The sequence below is a fragment of the Pan paniscus genome, chromosome 9, assembly GCF_029289425.2.
Source record: "Pan paniscus chromosome 9, NHGRI_mPanPan1-v2.0_pri, whole genome shotgun sequence".
Lineage (NCBI taxonomy): Eukaryota > Metazoa > Chordata > Mammalia > Primates > Hominidae > Pan > Pan paniscus.
Window position 1 is genome coordinate 17,931,472 of NC_073258.2, and position 18,798 is coordinate 17,950,269.

The 18,798-nt window shown below is 44.8% G+C and overlaps 1 long non-coding RNA gene across 1 annotated transcript in view; it reads left to right on the forward strand.

Moving 5' to 3' along the window:
* The window catches only part of LOC130540583 (uncharacterized), a 41,241-nt gene that overhangs the window by 3,651 nt on the left and 18,792 nt on the right, over positions 1–18,798 (forward strand). The window contains exon 2 of the long non-coding RNA XR_008954580.1: positions 1,567–1,636. This is a non-coding gene — a long non-coding RNA (uncharacterized LOC130540583). The remainder of the gene's footprint in view (positions 1–1,566; positions 1,637–18,798) is intronic.

Here is an 18,798-nt window from a genome sequence, read left to right on the forward strand (position 1 = left end):
GTCTCTCCCTGTCCCCCCTCTGTCTCTCCCTGTCCCTCCCTTGCCCACATCTCAGTGGCTCATAAGATTCTACTGACCAGAGCTCTGCAGAGCCCAGGGTGCAGGCTGGGAAGGAGAAAGCAAAGGGGACCTCACAAGTCAGAGTCATTGGTTTCATTTCCCAATATCCAAATGCCTCTGTCCAATAAGACCTATAACCAGTTTCCCAGAGAAGGCCCCCGAAGAGGCCTGAGCTTGATGGAGTTGGGTAGTGGGCTTTTTTTTTTTTTTTGGCTTTTTTTTGGACTAAAAGCAATTTCCATTTTATGCCTTTTGTCTCTTCATCCAAGCAAATGCCGGTGGGATCTGGCAACCTGAGTTCAATAGCCAGTCCTTTTGGTCTTTCAAAGGCTATGAATGTAATAAGAGCACTCAACCCTTCTGAAGATATGCAAATCCGTGCATTTAAAAGATTTACATTCATCCTTCACAGGCCCTGAAATATAAATATGAAATACCCAGAACCTTGTCACTTCAGTAATAATTAAGCTGATGGCCTATTATGTTCGATTGCAAATCAATATAGTATCTTTTGGTGCCACTTGAGTTCTTGAGGGTTGGCGCGGGGCCAGCTCCAGTTATACAATTGAATTGCTGCAGCTGCCTGGGAAACTTCGCTGCCGTTCCCATTCAGGAAGAATAGGCGGGTAACAATGGTGACCAGCCTCCCTACAGTAATTGTGTACGAGGACACATTTCCAATGGGGTTTTTGTTCAGCAGGTGCTGTTATTTTAGTTTAATTTGAATTCTGAAATATGGAGGAGAGAAGGAGACCAATCTTAACAGCATCTAACCTACAGCTGTTCGAAAGAGGCCAGCAAACAGCATATGTTGCTTAGATGGAAATCATAATTGCTCATTCTCCCTGGGATGTTGGCCCACCAACGTGGAGCCTCTGAAATTAGCCGGCATTTTTCCGGCATTTTCCTCAGTGGTGAGGCCTCTGCAGAGCTCAGGAGGAACTATTCTAGAGTGGCTCGCTCCCTGGGAGGCTTTGGTGGTGGCGGCTGCTGCGTCTCCTTTTTCTTCTCCTTCCCTCTTTCTCCTTCATGGTAGGCTGAGGTGAATTCCAAACACTACACAAAACACATCCGGGGTTGGCTTCCTCATTGGAGGCTGCCATGGGGACGCACAAGGAAACAGGCAGTGGCGAGGTCTGGTGGAGCCCCAGGGCCAGACTCTCTCTGACAGCAACGACCAACACCCCTGGGTCAGGGTCAGGGCAAGAGGAAAACTCAGATAGTAAGGAGAATAGCATCAACACAGACACCCTGATCTAGGTAATACATAATATCCACAAGGCACACTCCCATCCACAAAACACTTTCACATGCTCTGTGTTTTTCTTTACATCCTCACAACACTCCCTGGAAGGAGGTGATAGTGTTCAGTTTCATAGAGAAGGAAGCTGAGGTGCAGGGTTGTCAGAAGACATACCCAATGCTAAAGCCTGCTGGGATAGAATAAGTCCTCGAATGTAAAATTCCATGCCCTTCCCTATACCACTGTCTCCTTTTTTGTTCCAGTGATTTCCATCAGCTCCCAGATTGGCAGGAGGTCCTGAGAGATCTACTTCCATCAGCCTCTAAGTCTATGGTAATGAACTAAGCCTGTGACAAAGACTGAATTCTTGTGGTCTCTGTATTGGAAACCCATGTTTACATGATTTGGGGCTGGACTTAGGAAAACTCAGAGGTGTGGCATACTGAATGCCTAGCTTCTGTTCTTCTTCCCTTTCTTTCTTTGTTTTTTCCTTCCCTTTCTCCCTCCTTCCTTCCGTTTCCTTCTCTTTTTTTCGTTCCTTCCTCCTTTTCTTTCTTCCTTCCTTCCACATTTACAGAGCCCCTACTATTAGGCAGGCATTGGACTAGATGCTGTGGGGCATGCAAATATGAATAAGGTAAGTTACTGGTCTTCAACAAGCCTAGTCCAGAAGAGATACGCCCTCAAAAATAGAAGAAACAACTTGATTGTTGCCATATGATTGGGATTTACAAAGTGCTTGGGTCCTGGAATAGACAGTGGCTTCACAGGGAGGTGCATATGGAGGTAGATCATGAAGGATGTGTAAAATGCTTGTAGGCGGAGAAAAGGGGACAAGGATCCAGACCTGGCTTGAGTCACTGGTCTCACCCTGTCATGGGCCCTTTTTTTTTTGAGACAGAGTCTCACACTGTCGCCCAGGCTGGAGTGCAGTGGCGCCATCTCGGTTCACTGCAAGCTCCACCTCCCAGGTTCACGCCATTCTCCTGCCTCAGCCTCCCGAGTAGCTGGGACTACAGGCGCCCACTGCCATGCCCGGCTAATTTTTTTGTATTTTTAGTGGAGACAGGGTTTCACCGTGTTAGCCAGGATGGTCTCGATCTCCTGACCTCGTGATCCACCCGCCTCAGCCTTACAAAGTGCTGAGATTACAGGCGTGAGCCACCGTGCCTGGCCTGTCATGGGCCCATTGTTAATAGGAAATGGGGGTTACAGGATTGGGGAAAGGACTGATGTAGCTTGGCGCCCTCAGTAGCATTATGTTAAGGAGTAGCAGTGCTGGAATGGACATTTGATGTGAGACATGGCATTAAGAAGATGAAGGGGGTATGTGGCAGGAGTCTGGCCTGAATGTCTGTTGTTAGTCCCTCCTGGCCTGAGATGCCAGGAACTTGCTGGCTTCTCCTGATGTGGCTAGAGCAGTGCCTTAGCTCAGATGCTGCTGCCATTAGAACTCTGGGCACCTCCTAGAACTCAGTGATCTGAGGTTCATAGTGGGCCTCTGCTCTCTGTCAGAAATCTTTGCCCTGTCTTTTTTGTCAGATTTTGTTACTTCCTCAACCTAACCTTTGTGTTCCCTGTTGAGGGATGTTCCTGCTGGGAGGTATAGAGTAAGGATGTCCAATCTTTTGGCTTCCTTGGACCACCTTGAAAGAAGAAAAATTGTCTTGAGCCACACATAAAATACACTAACACTAATGATAGCTGATGAGCTAAAAAAAAAAAAATCACAAAAAAAAATCTCATAATGCATTAAGAAAGTTTACCAATTTGTGTTGGGCCGCATTCAAAGCTGTCCTGGGCCGCCTGTCCTGGGCCCACAGGCTGCAGGTTGGACAAGCTTGGCGTAGAGCCATCCTTGAAGCCTTGAAGCTATACAAGGGTAAGAGTCAGCTCGCAATACCTGCATGTCTCATAAACCTGCCTCGCTGGAGTTCAGAGTGTTTACCAATCCCATGGTTAGGAGCATGGCTTTGGAATTACACACATGTGAGTGCTAGAAATGGATCTAGAGGGGAAGTACGAGATGGTGGTTACGGTCATGGACTTGGAAGTCAGACTGCCTGGGCTTGGAGCCTAATTTTGTCACTTCTAGATGTTTAACTGTCACTTTATTGTCTCATCTGTAAATGGGAGACAATAATCTCTAATTGAAAGGGTTAGTGTGATGTTTAAATCAATTAATGGATTTAAAATATTAGTAGAGGGCTTGACACTTACAGCCCACTAAGTTTTAGCTGCTCATAGAAGTAGCAGTAGTAGCAGTAGTAGTATAACAGTAGTAATGATGATGTAGTAATCACAGTGGCAATGGTAGTGTAGTAATAATAGTGATACTGGTAATACAGGATAGGGTATGATGGTGGTAGTGATAGTATTAGCAGTGGTAATGGTCGTAATGGAAGTAACATTGAAATGCTCCACCACTTAAATATCTTGGGAAAGTTTCTATACCTCGTCTTACCCAAAAACTGAGGCAAATGGTATTTCTTTCACAGCAGTGATGATGTTAACAAACAATCAAATTCCACAGATATTTACTGAGCACTTGAAACACATGAGAAATTACCTATAGCTGAGTCTGTCACATGGAATTGCACCAAAAATTAAATACGTTGAAATTTGAAACCCTCATGGGTTAAGAAACCAAGTGTTTTTCTTCAGGGTTCTTTCTTTGCCGACAAAGCAATGACCTTATAGAGGAAGAAAGTGAGACTATAGTGTTAACTGTACAGGGTAAACCAATGGCCAGGACCACATGATCTCTTTTGCCATCGGCTCCCTGTGGCCTAGCACCATGCCTGGCATAACAAGTGTTTAAGTAAGTAATATGTTTACTTATTGAATATTTGTTGAATGCAGAATAAAGGAGTGATGTAAGTAAAAACCATGGGGATCCTAGAAGGCTATCCCCCACAAAAGGTGATGACACTTTGGCTTTTAGTTAAAAATGTCCTTTTGGTTAGGACAGGAAGGAAAGAAACTCGACTCTGGGAGGGGCCCGAGGGTTGCTTTGGATGGAATTGCTTTGCGGCTTCCTTTGTGAATGTGGGAGAATCTGCTATGTAACAGCTCCTCTGTCTCCGTGCTTTTACTCTAAGCAAGCCAGACAAACTCAGGATATCCGTGGGTGGGAATTTATTTTGGCAGCTCAAGTGGTGTAGGAAAGCCAAGAGCCTGGGGCTATTCAGTTGAACAACACATGTTAATCTCATTCTATTTTGCATAATCTCAGCAAACATTTTGATGTCAGGAAAGTGTAATCCAAGAACAAGCAGCTTCTGTGAGAGGCTTGTTCTTGGCATGGCTCAGTAATACAGGAGGATGGAAGTGAGGTCTGCAGACAAAACCGTTTGTCCAGTACAGGCATGATCACATGCAGAAGCCCATTCTATCCACCAAATTATGATGTTATGATGCAGAGGATGGGACCCCCAACCTACTAGTGACTGGGGTACAGAGTGACTGCTTTGCCTCTGTAGATTTGAGAGCATGGTTGCTATAGTCAGAATATGTCTTCCAAAATTCATGTGTTGGATGTTTAATCCCAAATGCAACTGTGTTGGGAGGTAGGGCCTAATGGGAGGTATTTAGGTCACAAGGGCACAGCCCTTCATGAACAGATTAATGCCACTATAAAAAAGGCTTATGGAAGTGGGTTTGCTCTCTTCTGCTCTTCTGCCACGTGAGAATGCAGCAAGCAGGCCAACACCAGATGCTGGCACCCTGACCTTGAACTTCCCAGCCTCCAGGGATGTGAGAAATAAATTTCTGGTCTTTATAAATTATCCATTCTCAGGTATTCTGTTATAGCAGCACAAAATGGATAGTGGGCATTGGAACTCATTACAAAAAGAAAAAAAGGAAAAAGCTGATGTGACCGGTAAGAAAATGGTGAAGATGTCGTGGAGGAATACATTCCCTGCTACGCCCTGTGGGGTGGGGTCATAAAGATGTGGTTTCTGAGAGCAAACTGTCTACAGTGGGAACAAACAGCCAACTCAAGTACCTGGCCATAGCTCAAAAACCTCAAGGTGACAAAGGTGGATCTTAGGAGGTGTTGGCCCTCTGCTGATTGCTGTCTCTTGTGCATTCCGATCCTCTACACCATCATCTCCTCTTCACAGGTAACAAATCATGAAAGAATCTGTAATTCTGGTCGAGGTGGGTTTACTGACCAGTAGACATATATGTGTATATATCTCCCAGTTATGGCATTTTCACATTAAAATGATTTTAAGTGTCACCTAAGAACTCCCTTTATTCCAGTTCCCCCCCCCACACACACACACACAAATCCCATTGCCCCCACCAGATACTCATTCCATTTGATAGGTAGGAAAACCCAGTTTCATGGAGGGGGAAGTGCTTTTTCCAACGGATTCACAGCAACTTAGCGTTAGACAGTGCTGGGCTATGACTTACATCTGTCCGCTCCAGATTCTCTGCTCTTTATGCTCTACACGCTGCCTCCCACACTCAGACTCTCTTATTTCTTGATATTTAGGAAGCATGGCACTTCCAAATCATCTGTATTTTCTCCTGGATGATTTTTACTTGTATCTGGTGGGCTGAGAGTAATGTTAGTCTAGAAGAGAAATCATCACAGGCCCAAGATAAAGGGGATGTTGTTACCATGGACTCCAAGGAAATTAGGCAATAGGATTAAAAAGTGTGTGTGTGTGTGTAGATATACATATAAAGAATAAGTATATATAAATATATATGTAAAAGTACATATAAATATATAAAATGTATGTAAGAAATTAAATATAATACAGATATGATATATAATATCTTAATATATGTAATCTTGTTTATTTGGTATGAGTTTGTGAGTGTAGCATGAAAAGCTTGAAATTAAATCCTGATTCTACCACTCATACGATTAATGACTTTTGTATAGTCAGTTTCTCCCAACTTTAATTTCGTCATGTTTAAATGAAGGATAATTATACCTATTTACCAGGGTTGTGGTAAGGGTCATATAGAATCATGCACTGTTTCAGGAATGCTTTTGACTTTAGTGACAGAAATGTTCACCCATACTGATTTAGACACATACAGATTTAATGTTCTCACACACCAAGATATCTGGACGCAAGTAACTGCTAGTGTTAACTTAGCAGTTCAATTCAATGTGGGTTGATGCCTTTACAATTCTCTTCTCCTCTCCTTTATGGTTGTATTATGGCTGCTGCAGCTCTTTCCATCACATCTGTAATCCAGTAGGAAGTGGTAAAGGGAAGCAAAAATGTCTCTGTCAGAAAATCAAAAGCTTTCTCAGAAATCCCACAACAGACTTCCAATTATCCTGTCCAGAGCTGTGTCATATGGACACCTTTGGCTGGAAGTTGGCAAAGAAAAAGAAGTTGGGAAATGGTCCATCTACTATGTCTGCCAGCAAAAAGCCTTTCCATAGGGCACAATTGTATTAGTATGGAATGAATGCTCTCATTTCTCTTCTTTCAAGAGATTCATGTAAGTGTGCCAGGAGCTCTAGAATAAAGGAAAGATGGTGGGGCTGGTGAAATGACAAAAAGCAGGCTGAGTTTCTGGTCATTTTCTGGAAGACGATTATTTGTTGCCAGACTCGCTTATGCAGGTGACCTCAGTGGTCTGGAAGTCAGCACTACCTGGTGAGTAAGGGGAGAGAGGACTATTGAGGACTAGATAGGAGAAAGACATCCCACCCCACCCTATCCCCACCCACCCTGGCTGGGCTGCTGGACACTTCCATCTGGATATCAGCCCTCAGTCTGGTCGCACTCAACATGTCCACAAGCAAATTGGCATTTAGGGGACATTAAACCATCTTTACCATTGGATTTTACTGTCCATCAGGGGCTGCAACAGCTTCTTTCTTGTTGAGGCTCTAAGGTTCAGAGCCCTCTTTTGATTGTGAGGACTGAATCTTAGCAGGCAACTGGCTGTATCACCCAGAAACAAGGCAGTGCTGGTGATAGGGACAGTCAGACAAGATGGAGGGCAGCAAACTGGAGGGGAGCCCTGTCACTTTAGAGGAGGCAGAGTAGAACACAGAACCTCTGTCATGGGGGTATCATCTGGATAAAAGCAAAATGGGCTCTCATCTCTGTTGCCTCCCCTCTCTACTCCATTTCTGGTCAGGCCAAAGATCTATTGCTTGATCTTCTCCAGTCCCTCTCTTTTTCTCAGCCCTTGCCCCTCTCACATGGATTACAGGGTGATATGGTTTGGATTTGTGTCTCTGCCTGCATCTCATGTTGAACTATAATCCCCAATGTTGGAGGAGGGCCCTGGTGGGAGGTGGTTGGGTCATGGAGGCAGATTTCTCCCTTGCTGTTCTCGTGATGGTGAGTTTTCATGAGATCTGGTTGTTTAAAAGTGTGTAGCACCTCCTGCTTTATGCTCTTCTTCCTGCTCTGGCCATGTAAGATGTGCCTCCCTCCTCTTTGCCTTCTGCCATGAGTGTAAGTTTCCTGAGGCCTCCCCAGCCATGCTTCCTATACAGCCTACAGAACCGTGAGCCAATTAAACCTTTTTTTCTATATAAATTACCCAGTCTCAGGTAGTTCTTTATAGCAGTGCAAGAATGGACTAATACACAGGCATAGCCAGACTGGGGATCCTTGACCACAGTCTATCCTCTTCCAACCAGGTGATATCCTGATGGTGTGGAAGGAGCACTCACCTTGTTGTAGTCAGGATAGCTGAGTTCTAATCTAAGCCTGACTCCTCTCCACTTCCCAGCCATGTGACTACACTGCTTTCATTCTCACTTAACACATTGGTAAATAATATCATCGTTAGAGAGTTGCTGCCAGGGCTGAGATAGGCAATGTTTGTGAAAAGGGCCTCATGGGCTTCAAGGACTAATTTGATGGGAATTTGAGTAAGGAAGGGACAAAAGGAATAGGTGGGCTTCAGATGTCTCACCTAAGCTTCGACAAGAGCAGCTCTTCTCTTTTTTACATGTTGGGCTTCTGGAGAAATATCATGTGAAAAAAAGTTTTTCTGAATAAATAAGGAAACCACCAATTTATGTTAAGTGCATAGCATATATTAGGCTCTTAATAAATACTGCTCACTTCCTTTCCCCAACCGCTTCTTTGAAAAATGGCAATTGCCATTTCCAATGGCTTTTGCTCCATGCAGTTTTAAAAGTTAAAAAAAAAAAAACACTAAATGTTTGCCACTTGCATCTAATTATGAGAATGACTGGTCCAGTGATTCTGTGTATTGAGATCACAACTCCGGTGCTTATCTCTTAATCCATCAGTCCCAGATCACCATCCAGGGACTCATTTTTCTTTGGCGTGACTTCTTTCTGCAGCCAAAATTTCCTGGACCTGCCTGAACTCCCATCTCCATGCAGCTCCCCTTTCACTTAGCTGACCTGATAAATGGCCAACAAGGTCTGGTTTCAGCAATGGGCACGTTTCACTAGAAAACAATTAAAGTGACCAAAACCTGCTGAGATCTAATAAATATTCACTCATCCACCTGAACAGATGCCAGTTACAGCAGAAGAAAAAAACAGTGTCTGGAGTCAGGGAATTCGCTGTGGTCTGGAGCTCCTAGCACAGGTGTCAAAAGAAATACGATGAAATGAAGATAATCTTGCTATAGAAAGGGCATCAGAGAACAGAGAAAGATGGGGTGCAGGAAGGTAAGGTAGGTGTCTATGTGAAAGTGACACCCAGAGATCCCGCGAGGATTTGTCTCCTTTTAGCAGAGATGGTGACTTGAATATGGCTCCTTAATAACGTTTGTATAGTAAATCTTTGGGTCCCTTTGTAGTCCTCAGAACAGGGCCCTAAGATTCAGGGGTACTTATAGAGCAAGGCTTAGAGTGCTCAGGCTATAGGAGTTATGGGAATGCATGACTCACACTTCTGTGATTAGAGACTTTAGTTCCTGTAGGAGGAATGGCAAGCTCTAGGTGAAGTTCAGGAAGATCTACATGGGCTAGTGGGTCTAAAGATTTTGTAATTTCAAAGGGGAAATCACCTCTGCCTGGAGGGGATTAAGGAAGCTTCATGGACGAAGTGGCATTTAAGATGCATTCTGGAATATGGAGGTGGGTTAAGGCCATTTGAGGAAGAGTGGATTCTGTGAGCAAAGGCTCGGGGAGAGAAGGAGTGGATTGTGCCCAGGGTCAGCTTGAGGTCCTGTAAAATCCTGTGGTTTGGAGACAGAAGACCAGGTTCTGGTCCAAGCCTCCATCTGTTCATAAGGAAACTCAGCTTCCGAGAAAAGAGTTATGTGTCCAAATTCACACGGCCAATTAAAGGCTTCTTATGAAGTTCCAGAGTAACAGCTTACCAACAAATGAAGCATCAGTGGACAATACAAGAAGTGGTTTGGTTAATTACTAACTGTGAATGAAGTTTTTGAGCTCAGAGGAGATAGAGTGCTGTAGGTGACAGAAGAAGCCTTCCTGGAGAAGGCACAGAGAAAGTTTATCAGAGAATAGGGTAGAAGAGCAGAATGAGGGACAAGGAACTTCTAACTGTGGAACCCAGGCACTGGGTCAGGCACAATATACATCTAATTGATAAAAAGGCTAATTGCAGTTACTATTTTTGGTGACCAATTATGTATTAGACATTTTATTTACATCATCTCTAAAATGTAAAATGATCCTGCCAGGTATGAAAAATTATTCCATTTTGCAAATTAGAAAACAGAAGGTCGAAAGAATTACCCAATCCACCCTGCTGTCAGGAATCACAGCCAAGAAATAAAAAGTGATCTGCTCCCTATACCACATTGATGCCAAGGTTGTTTTTGTCTATTTATTTACCTAACAATTACAAAATAATCACTATCCCACTTTACATATAAGAAAACAGGTTCAGAGTGGCTAAGTAATTTACCCAAGGCCACACAGCAAGGATGTGGCAGGTTCTGTCTAAGGGCAGAGCTGATGCTTTTTGCCGGATGACATTCTTTACCATTGTGGATTTGGATGGGTCTAAAGGGAATGGACAAAGTGAGAGTACAAAGGTGTGGAGGCTGGAACAAGCACATGAACCTATAGAATGTTGAGGCCACCTGCCTCCTGTCCATCTGGATCTGTGTGAATCTGAAGGGCACAACATCTTGATCTTGGCTCCACCTTCTGTTCTCAGTTCAAAGACTTCTCAAGCCAGAGTATTCTTTACTCTAGCTACATTGTGCTTTGGGTAATGAAAGGTTGAAATTGTGAAATTCTCTAGTTTCACTCTCCCTGCTCACTATATAGACAAACCTGGCTCCCTAATTTCTGGGTAAGTTATTTCTTCTGTTCGAGCCTCAGTTTCCTCCTGTGTTAAATGGGAGCATCGATCTTCACTTCAAGGATTGTGTGAGTAATAAATTAAACAATGTTGATTAAGAGTTTATAACAGGCTGGGCGTGGTGGCTCATGCCTGTAATCCCAGCACTTTGGGAAGCCGAGGAGGGTGTTACTTGAGTTCAGGAGATCGAGACCAGCCTGGCTAGCATGGTGAAACCCTGTCTCTACTAAAAATACAAAAATTAGCTGGGCATGGTGGCACACACCTGTAATCCCAGCTATTCAAGAGGCTGAAGCCAGAGAATTGCTTGAACCCAGGAGGCAGAGGTTACAGTCGCTGAGATTGCGCAACTGCACTCCAGCCTGGGTGACAGAGTGAAACTCCGTCTCAAAAAAATAAAAATTTAGAACAATGTCTGGCACACATTTGGCATTTCATACAGAGCTGTGGTAGCAGTACTGTTATCAGTAGACGGTGTATTGTTAATATGACCATTTTCATCTGCCCCAGCCACTCAGTCCTCAGCCCCCAGGATCCATCAGACCTGAGCCAGCCAGCCAGTATCCCTCCTGTTCTCTCCCAACTGATATGGGCTTTCAGCAAGACTCTTTTTTGCTATATGGCAGGAAGGACTGAGCTAGAAGAATAGGAGTGATGTGGGGTATAACTGGGCAGGGCAGCCAGGAGTTTTTAAAAATAATTCATGGAAGTGATGGGGAGTCCCAGGGTAGGGGACAGCACATAAAGCAGGCATTGCCCCATGGCTAACCAAGACTCCCTAGGGAAACCAATTTCTGAGAAGAAAATGAAGTCTCTCCTCTCCAGTCTCTCCTCATTCCTACCTCACCCTCCTTTGCCAACTCTGGGCTCCAGCTGGTCTGGGACGCAGCTCACCTCTGCCCGGTCATTAACAGTTCATTTGCTTAAATACCCATCATCATTACTGCCAATGGCTCCTCAGGGCACCATTGCATCTCAGGAACAGCAGCAGACATTCTCCTCTGACTGATGGCCCCACGCTCAGCCCTGCTACCTGCTAATGACTCCTGGGCTGACAGCCCAGTTTGGGGGCAGCAGGATGTGGAACACTGAAGGAGGTCTGTACTTCTCCTGTGAGTTCCTCTGACCCTCATAGTCCTGGAAAAGACTTGGCCCTGAGAATGACAATGCCCCAAATCCTCAAGGAAGAGGGTACAGGAGGCATCCTCAGTGACCACTGTCTAAAATCTCACTTCCTGAGAGCTTGTCTCTGCTCATGTCACAGGGTATCTCTGTTTTCCTTTTGCTTGGAGGGTGTTTCTCCTGAGTATGTCAGGACATGAGATCCAAGAGGAAGGAGACCCCCCTGACTTGACTACCACATCGTGCCAGCCTATTTAGAAAGACTCTCTCATCTCTGCATTTCCAGGCAGGTGGGATTGTGCCCACTTTACAGATGAGGAATCTGAGACTCATGGAATTTGAGTGAGCTTCCCAAGATCACACAGCCAGGGTGTGGCAGTGTCATTTTCTAAATTCAGTTTGGTCCGAACCCAAAGGCCAAACTTCTTCCTCTGCCCCAGATGTTCAATGTGAGGCAAGCACGAGGATTCTGCAAAATTGAGAAGCCAATAGGCATGGATAAATTGAGCAGCTGCCTACCTTACAAAAGCATTTTCTGTTAAAAATGTTACTTAGTTATGAAGACATTTTGTGGTTTTGTTTGAGGGGAACACCACTAATTTTCCCCTTCCCTGAATCACTGACCCCTCCCCTTTTCTGCATTATCTCATAGGATGCTGTTTCTGTTTATTCTGGGCACAGGAGACTGCTCTTAGTAACAACACTGTCTAATTTTTCAATATGCCAAGGGCTTTTTAAAGCTTGACATGTGTTAAGTCATTGAATCTTTACAATAAACCCATGTGGTGGGTCTTGTACCTATAAGCATTCACAGATGAGGGAATTGAGGACAGAGAGGCTAAAAAAACTTGCTCAAGGTCATCATAGCTAACTTAGAATCCTTAAAGGGCGTGGTGAGAGGCATATCTCTTTAAGGGCATCATTCCTGTGCTCATGTGCTCCTATCGTTGTCTGACCCTCTTTTTTTTTTTTTTTTTTTTTTTTTTGAGGCAGAGTCTCACTCTGTCACCAGGCTGGAGTGCAGTGGCACGACCTCAGCTCACTGCAACTTCTGCCTGCACGGGTTCAAGTGGTTCTCCTGCCTCAGCCTCCTGAGTAGGTGGGACTACAGGCGCCCACGCCCAGCTAATTTTTGTTATTGTTTTTGTGTGTGTGTGTATATTTTAGTATACACAAACATGGGGTTTCACCATGTTGGCCAGGATGGTCTCAATCTCCTGACCTCGTGATCTGCCCACCTAGGCCTCCCAAAGTGCTGGGATTACAGGCATGAGCCACCATGCCCAGCCATGGTCTGATCTTCTTAAATCACCTACAGTTTAAGCTATAATATCAGGAGTTGAGGAACAGATTGTTGTGGAGTGAAGCAGGTTTAGAAGGGCCTGAAGCCTGGACATGCTTTGTGGTGGGGTTGGGCGTGGGGGCTGACCTGGTGCTGGCAGGGAGAGTACATCTTGCTTAACAGGAGAGAACAATCTCCAAGCCCCTTGTCAGCAGGAGGAGATATCAGGGCAGGGACCAGGTTCTATAATAGGTCTGGAAGCTGCTAGGAAGCTCAGCCAGGAGCTGGAGGGTAGGCTTGAGGGAGGCATTGATTGTGGGACCAGAATCAGGAATGTATTCAGAAGAAGGGCCTTGGGCCCTCAGGATGAATTTCTGGTGTGGCTCTCAAACCAGGCAGAATGAATCACCCCCTCCTCTGGCTCCCTAGCATTCGACCACATCCCTGTTGTCACACTTACTTCTTTGTCTAAGTTGCAAAGCTAACCATGTCATTCCTCAGCTTAAAAAATTTTTAATGGCTCTGTAAGGCTATAGGATAAATCCCAAACACCTAAAAATAATGTCCAAGGACCCCCCCCACAATGCAGTCCTGGATGACACCTTTGGCATCATCCGTCACCTCCCCTTGTGAGCTTTGTTTCATCAGAACAACACAACTGTCAGTCCACATCACAACAGGTTTCCTCTCATCCTCTTCTATCATGTACCTGTGATTCCCTTTGCTGGGAAACTATCTGTACCTTTCTGGCCACAGCTACACCACTTACATTTACACCTATGCCCTGTTGCCTGGAGAATTATTCATTTTTTGGCTCAGATATCGGTGCTGCTGGGAGCCCTTCTTAGCCAACCCCACTCCAATCCTAATGGCCAGGCTACGTTTCAATGCCCTTGCTGTATTTCCTCTTAGCAACCAGTATTTTCCTCCATCATGCACTTGCCCTCTGGACTGTGATGGCTTTTTGGTCTGTGATGGACCTTCGCTCTCACCCCATGAGGGCAGGCACTCTGTCATTTTCATCATTGTATACCAGTGTCTGACATGCAGTATGTGGTTAATCCACATTGCTGAATGATTGAGTGGCCTCCATGTTTTTGCCCTGAGACTAGTTCCTTTCCAGAGTGACTTGGACACTATATCTGGGTTATCAGTAGGACTCAAGAGCCTCCCTCAAGGTGGGCACAGAGCAGACAGAAGTAGAATCTGACTTGACTGAAAACAACCTAGGAAATCGTGCAGTGGGACCAGCACCTGTTCCCAGACTTCAGTGAAATAGTCAGTCAGGCCCAGGTCATGAAAATGGGAACTAGCTAGTGCTAGGCCCTGAGGTTAGTGACAGGTTGCAGCCAGGATAGCCATGCCAAGTCACCCTGTGTCCCAAATAATAGATACTTAAAGTACCACAAGCTGGTGACAGGACTGGTCCCTGAGGCTTGTTTGAAGCTGACCTCTAATTAGTGTCATGTGGAAAAGCTGGGACTATGGGAGCGGAGAAAAGGCAGTGTGTGCAAAGAGTCCCCGTGCATGAGCAAGAGAGGGCAGTTGGAGAAAGGAGAGACTGAAATGTCCCCTCGCAGGCTGAGTTAGTGGGAGACTAAGAGCCCCTCTTCCTCTTGGCTTTCTAAGGCTGAGGCTGGACTGGAGGGACCCTCAGCAGGAGAGGTCCCCCAGAGAGGCCCAGTCCTAGGAGAGGTTCACATTGCAGTGTGGCCCCAAAATGGGCAGGGACCCTGACTGAGGCAAGTCCAAGGAGCTGACTCAGCTGAACAAAGGTCCAAGGTCAAGTTCTGGCTCAATTAGTTGGCCTGTGTGAACCTGATAAGTTACTTCCCATCTATGAACTTCAATTTCCTTCTCAACAGAATGCAGAAGTTGAGCCTAAGGTCTGCAATTACCTAACCCACTTAGTCTAGCATCTAAAACCTAGCTGTGTATGTGCCAGCTTTATCCAGTTTAATCCACTCAACCTCAGTAAATACTTGTCTGCATAATATAATAGCATAGTCCCTGGAGTCAGATTAGTGGGGTCTGAACTCTGATCTTGCAACTTGCTAGATGCGGGACCTTGGAAAATATTCTTGACTTCTCCATGACTAGCTTTCTTCATCTCTAAAAAGGGAATAGCATTTGTCATCAGACTCTTATGAGGGTTACATGAGACAGTGCAGGTAAAGCAGAGGCTGGCTCGTGATACAAGCTTGATAAACATTGGCTAATATTGTCAGTCAGGATCCTCCAGTTTTTGTCAACACACCCAATTGATTTTCACTCACTTTCATTTGCCCTTTTCTCCCCAATTCCTCTCTACTTCTATCCAAACCTAACCTATCCTTCAAAGGTGGTATATTAGTCAGACTTCTCCAGAGAAACAGAACCAATAGGATTAATTAATTAATTCCTTATAAGAAAGTGACTCACATGTTTACAGGGCTGGCAAGTCCCAAGATCTGCAGGGCAAGTTAGGCAGGCCGAACACCCAGGAGAGTCAATGGTTTGGTTCTAGTCCAAAGGCCAGCAAACTTGAGACCCAAGAAGAGCTGATGTTTCAATTCAAGTCCTAATGCAGGAAAACGTCAGCGTCCCAGTTTGAGAGCAGTCAGGAGGGAGGAATTCTGTTACACCCAGAGGGTCGGCCTCTATGTTCTATTCAAGCCTTCGACTAACTGGATGGTGCCCAACCACATTAGGGAGGGCAATCAACTTTCCTCAGTCAAATGCAATTCTCACCCAAAAACACCTTCACAGAAACATCCAGAAAAATGTTTGACTAAACGTCTGGGCATGCTGTGGCCCAGTCAAGTTGACACATACAATTAACCATCACAGGTGGCTCAAGGACCCCTCCTCCTCCTGATAGACCCACTCACGTCTTCCATTGCCTGGGATCTTGAACTCGTCTTTTTCTGAACTACTAGAGGATTATTTCTGGTTGTCCTATCTTTTTTTCTTTTTCTTTTTTCTTTTGCCAATCACTTGCATTATGATCTTCATTATAAAAGAAGAACAATTAAGGCTGGGCATGGTGGCTCACGCCTGTAATCCCGGCACTTTTGGAGGCTGAGGTGGGGGGGAGCACCTGAGGTCAGGAGTTCAAGACCAGCCTGGCCAACATGGCAAAACCCTGTCTCAACTAAAAATACAAAACTTAGCCGGGCATGGTGGCACACACCTATAGTCCTAGCTACTTGGGAGGCTAAGGCAGGAGAATCACTTGAACCCCGGAGGCAGAGGTTGCAATGAGCCAAGATTGTACCACTGCACTCCAGCCTGGGTGACAGAGTGAGATTGTATCTCAAAAAAAACACAAACAACCAACCAAAAAAACCAATTTATTCAACACCTACTGTGTGCTAGCCACAGGGTGGTAGCAGTTACTATTCCCATTTTTAAAGATGAGGAAACCGAGGCTTTGAGGGTTTAAGAAACTTACCTAAGGGACATTTTGTAACTGAGGGAACCAGGGTCCAAATCTAGATCTTCTTGACTCTAAACTCATGCTTTTTCCAATACACCAAGCTATCTCTCTCACTATTATTTAAGTAATCCACCAACAGGTGTTTTCCCTTTCTCATTGGATTGTAAGCTGCTAAAAGGAAGTAATTTATGCTTCTCTGGATCTTTCACTGAGTTTAACATGGTAACTAATTGCTTGATAAAATGGAGACGCATCTGGTTGTGATTTTTTTAAAACAAAAGTATGGCTGTGGCAAAGGACCAAGTGTCATTTGAGCTTGAGATAGGGAATTTTGAGGGAGTCTCAAGGTGTATTACTCTCATTTCTCAGTTACCATGCACCATGTCTTTGCATTTCATCTGGAGTGGGCCCATTTCCCAAGAGGAGGAGAAGTCATCAGCCCTGCAATCCCCACCGTGCAGTCATTCTTTCACTTCTCCAGTTTCTATCTTCTCCAGCTCCTCAGCCCCCTGGATATTTTCTTTCAGGCTCATTCTTGTCCTCTATATGTGTCTCCATCTTTACCCCTTCCAGTGTCATCCTAATTGGGGCAAGAAAGAGTTAACCTGCATTTTCCCTGTTCATCCCCAATCCAAATGCCTAGGTGCTCTGGTCTAGATTTCTCTCATCTCCTGGGTTCAGTTCATCATAGGTTTGGAAGCACTTTGTGTCTTCATAGTCCATTAAATGGCTTTGCCTTCTTATTTTAAGATCTTTTTCTGCTAGGTCCTAGTTTGAGTGAGATTATGTTACTGCAACTAAGAGATCCCTATCTGAGACATCTCAGTGACTCAAGAGGTATTCTAAATTCTACTTCAGTTCTAAGGTAACTTTTGAAAATAATGATGAGTAAGAATAAAGCTTCTTTATTAAAAGCAACACAAATGATTTAAAGATTTTTTTTTTCAAATAAAATGGCCTCATTGTGTCCAAAGACATTGCAAATCACATTGCAAATAGGTCAGTGGGACTGGATGGAGTAAGCAAGGTGAACTCATTGATGATTCAGGGAGAGGGACAACAAGGTAACTGTGGAAGGGGGTGGCTTGAGGAAGGGAGAGATTACGTAGGGCTTTGTAATTAGTAAGTTTTGCCTTTGTTTTTTATTGTGGGTTTTTAAAAAGATACCTATTTATTGTTAATTTTGAATAAGATAGAAAGTCATTAGGGCAGTCTGAGCAGCAGAGTGACGTGATCTGAGTATACTTTTAACAAAACCTGTCTGGCTGCTGTATGGGGAATTGACGGTTGGGGGCAAGGCAGGAGCAAGGAATACTGCAATAATCCAGGTGAGGGGTGGTGGCAGCCTGAGTGGTAGACATGGATGTGGGGAAAGTGAATGGACTTGGCAATGATGATAGCATCTAATGGATTAAACCATATCTGCTTTGTGAGGGCAGAAGAGTAAACTGTGATATCCTAAAGGCCTGTCCCAAACAAAAACCACTACAACTTTATAAATCCGGCAACTCATAACAGGGGGTTTCACTGGAGGTTGAACTTAAGTATGTGTGTGTGAAAAGGGTTGACAATTTTCATGAGGACTCTAACCATCTTCTTGGGAGGAAAGGATTCAGAGCTAAGCCTCTAGATGCGGGAGATCATGGAAAGAGTACAGTGAATACATAAACGTGAGGGTGGCCACTGCACCCAGAACCAGCCTGGCTATCTATTTGGTGGCAGGCTTGTGCCCTAGAGAAGTGGCTGAGTGAGTGAATGTAAAGAGGGGAGCCCAGGCTAGGGGAATGCGCTGAGCAGATCTTAGTGATTAGAAGGTCATCTTCCCTGTCCCCTTGAAGAACCTCTGTGGCTTGGACGGGGCCTGCTCTGCTATCCATGGCAGACCTTGGAGTGGGCTGCTAGGCCTCAAGACTTCCTGCTCACCAGGCAGTGAGAATGCAGCTCAGCCAGGAAGGAATGGTCAGCAGCAGAGAGCAGTGTCTGTTTGGATTGCCCACATGTCTGCCTGGACAGCAGGAGACCTCCAGGTTTACACGTCCCTTAATATCGAAAGGCTAATGCAGATCATGAAACAAATCTCACTCTCTATCCTCCTGAGCACAGCATAATGGCAGAGCTGTCAGAGAAGACACTTGGCAGAATGTATCCTTCTACTTGGCATGATATAATTTGCACCACCTCTACAAACTTTTCCTAACTCTTTCCTAAAAATAGTGCTTCAATTAGAAAGTGGCACAACTTCTGTTGGGGAAAGTGTGAACAGCCACAAAATGCTCCATAAAGGAAGGAACAGGTGAGACCCCAGTAGATCATCAAATGCCAAATGATATACTATAATGTATGGTAATTGGTTATTATTAAAATAGTCTATTGCTTATCACACAGTAGCTAAATGGCCTTTCAGTTGCTC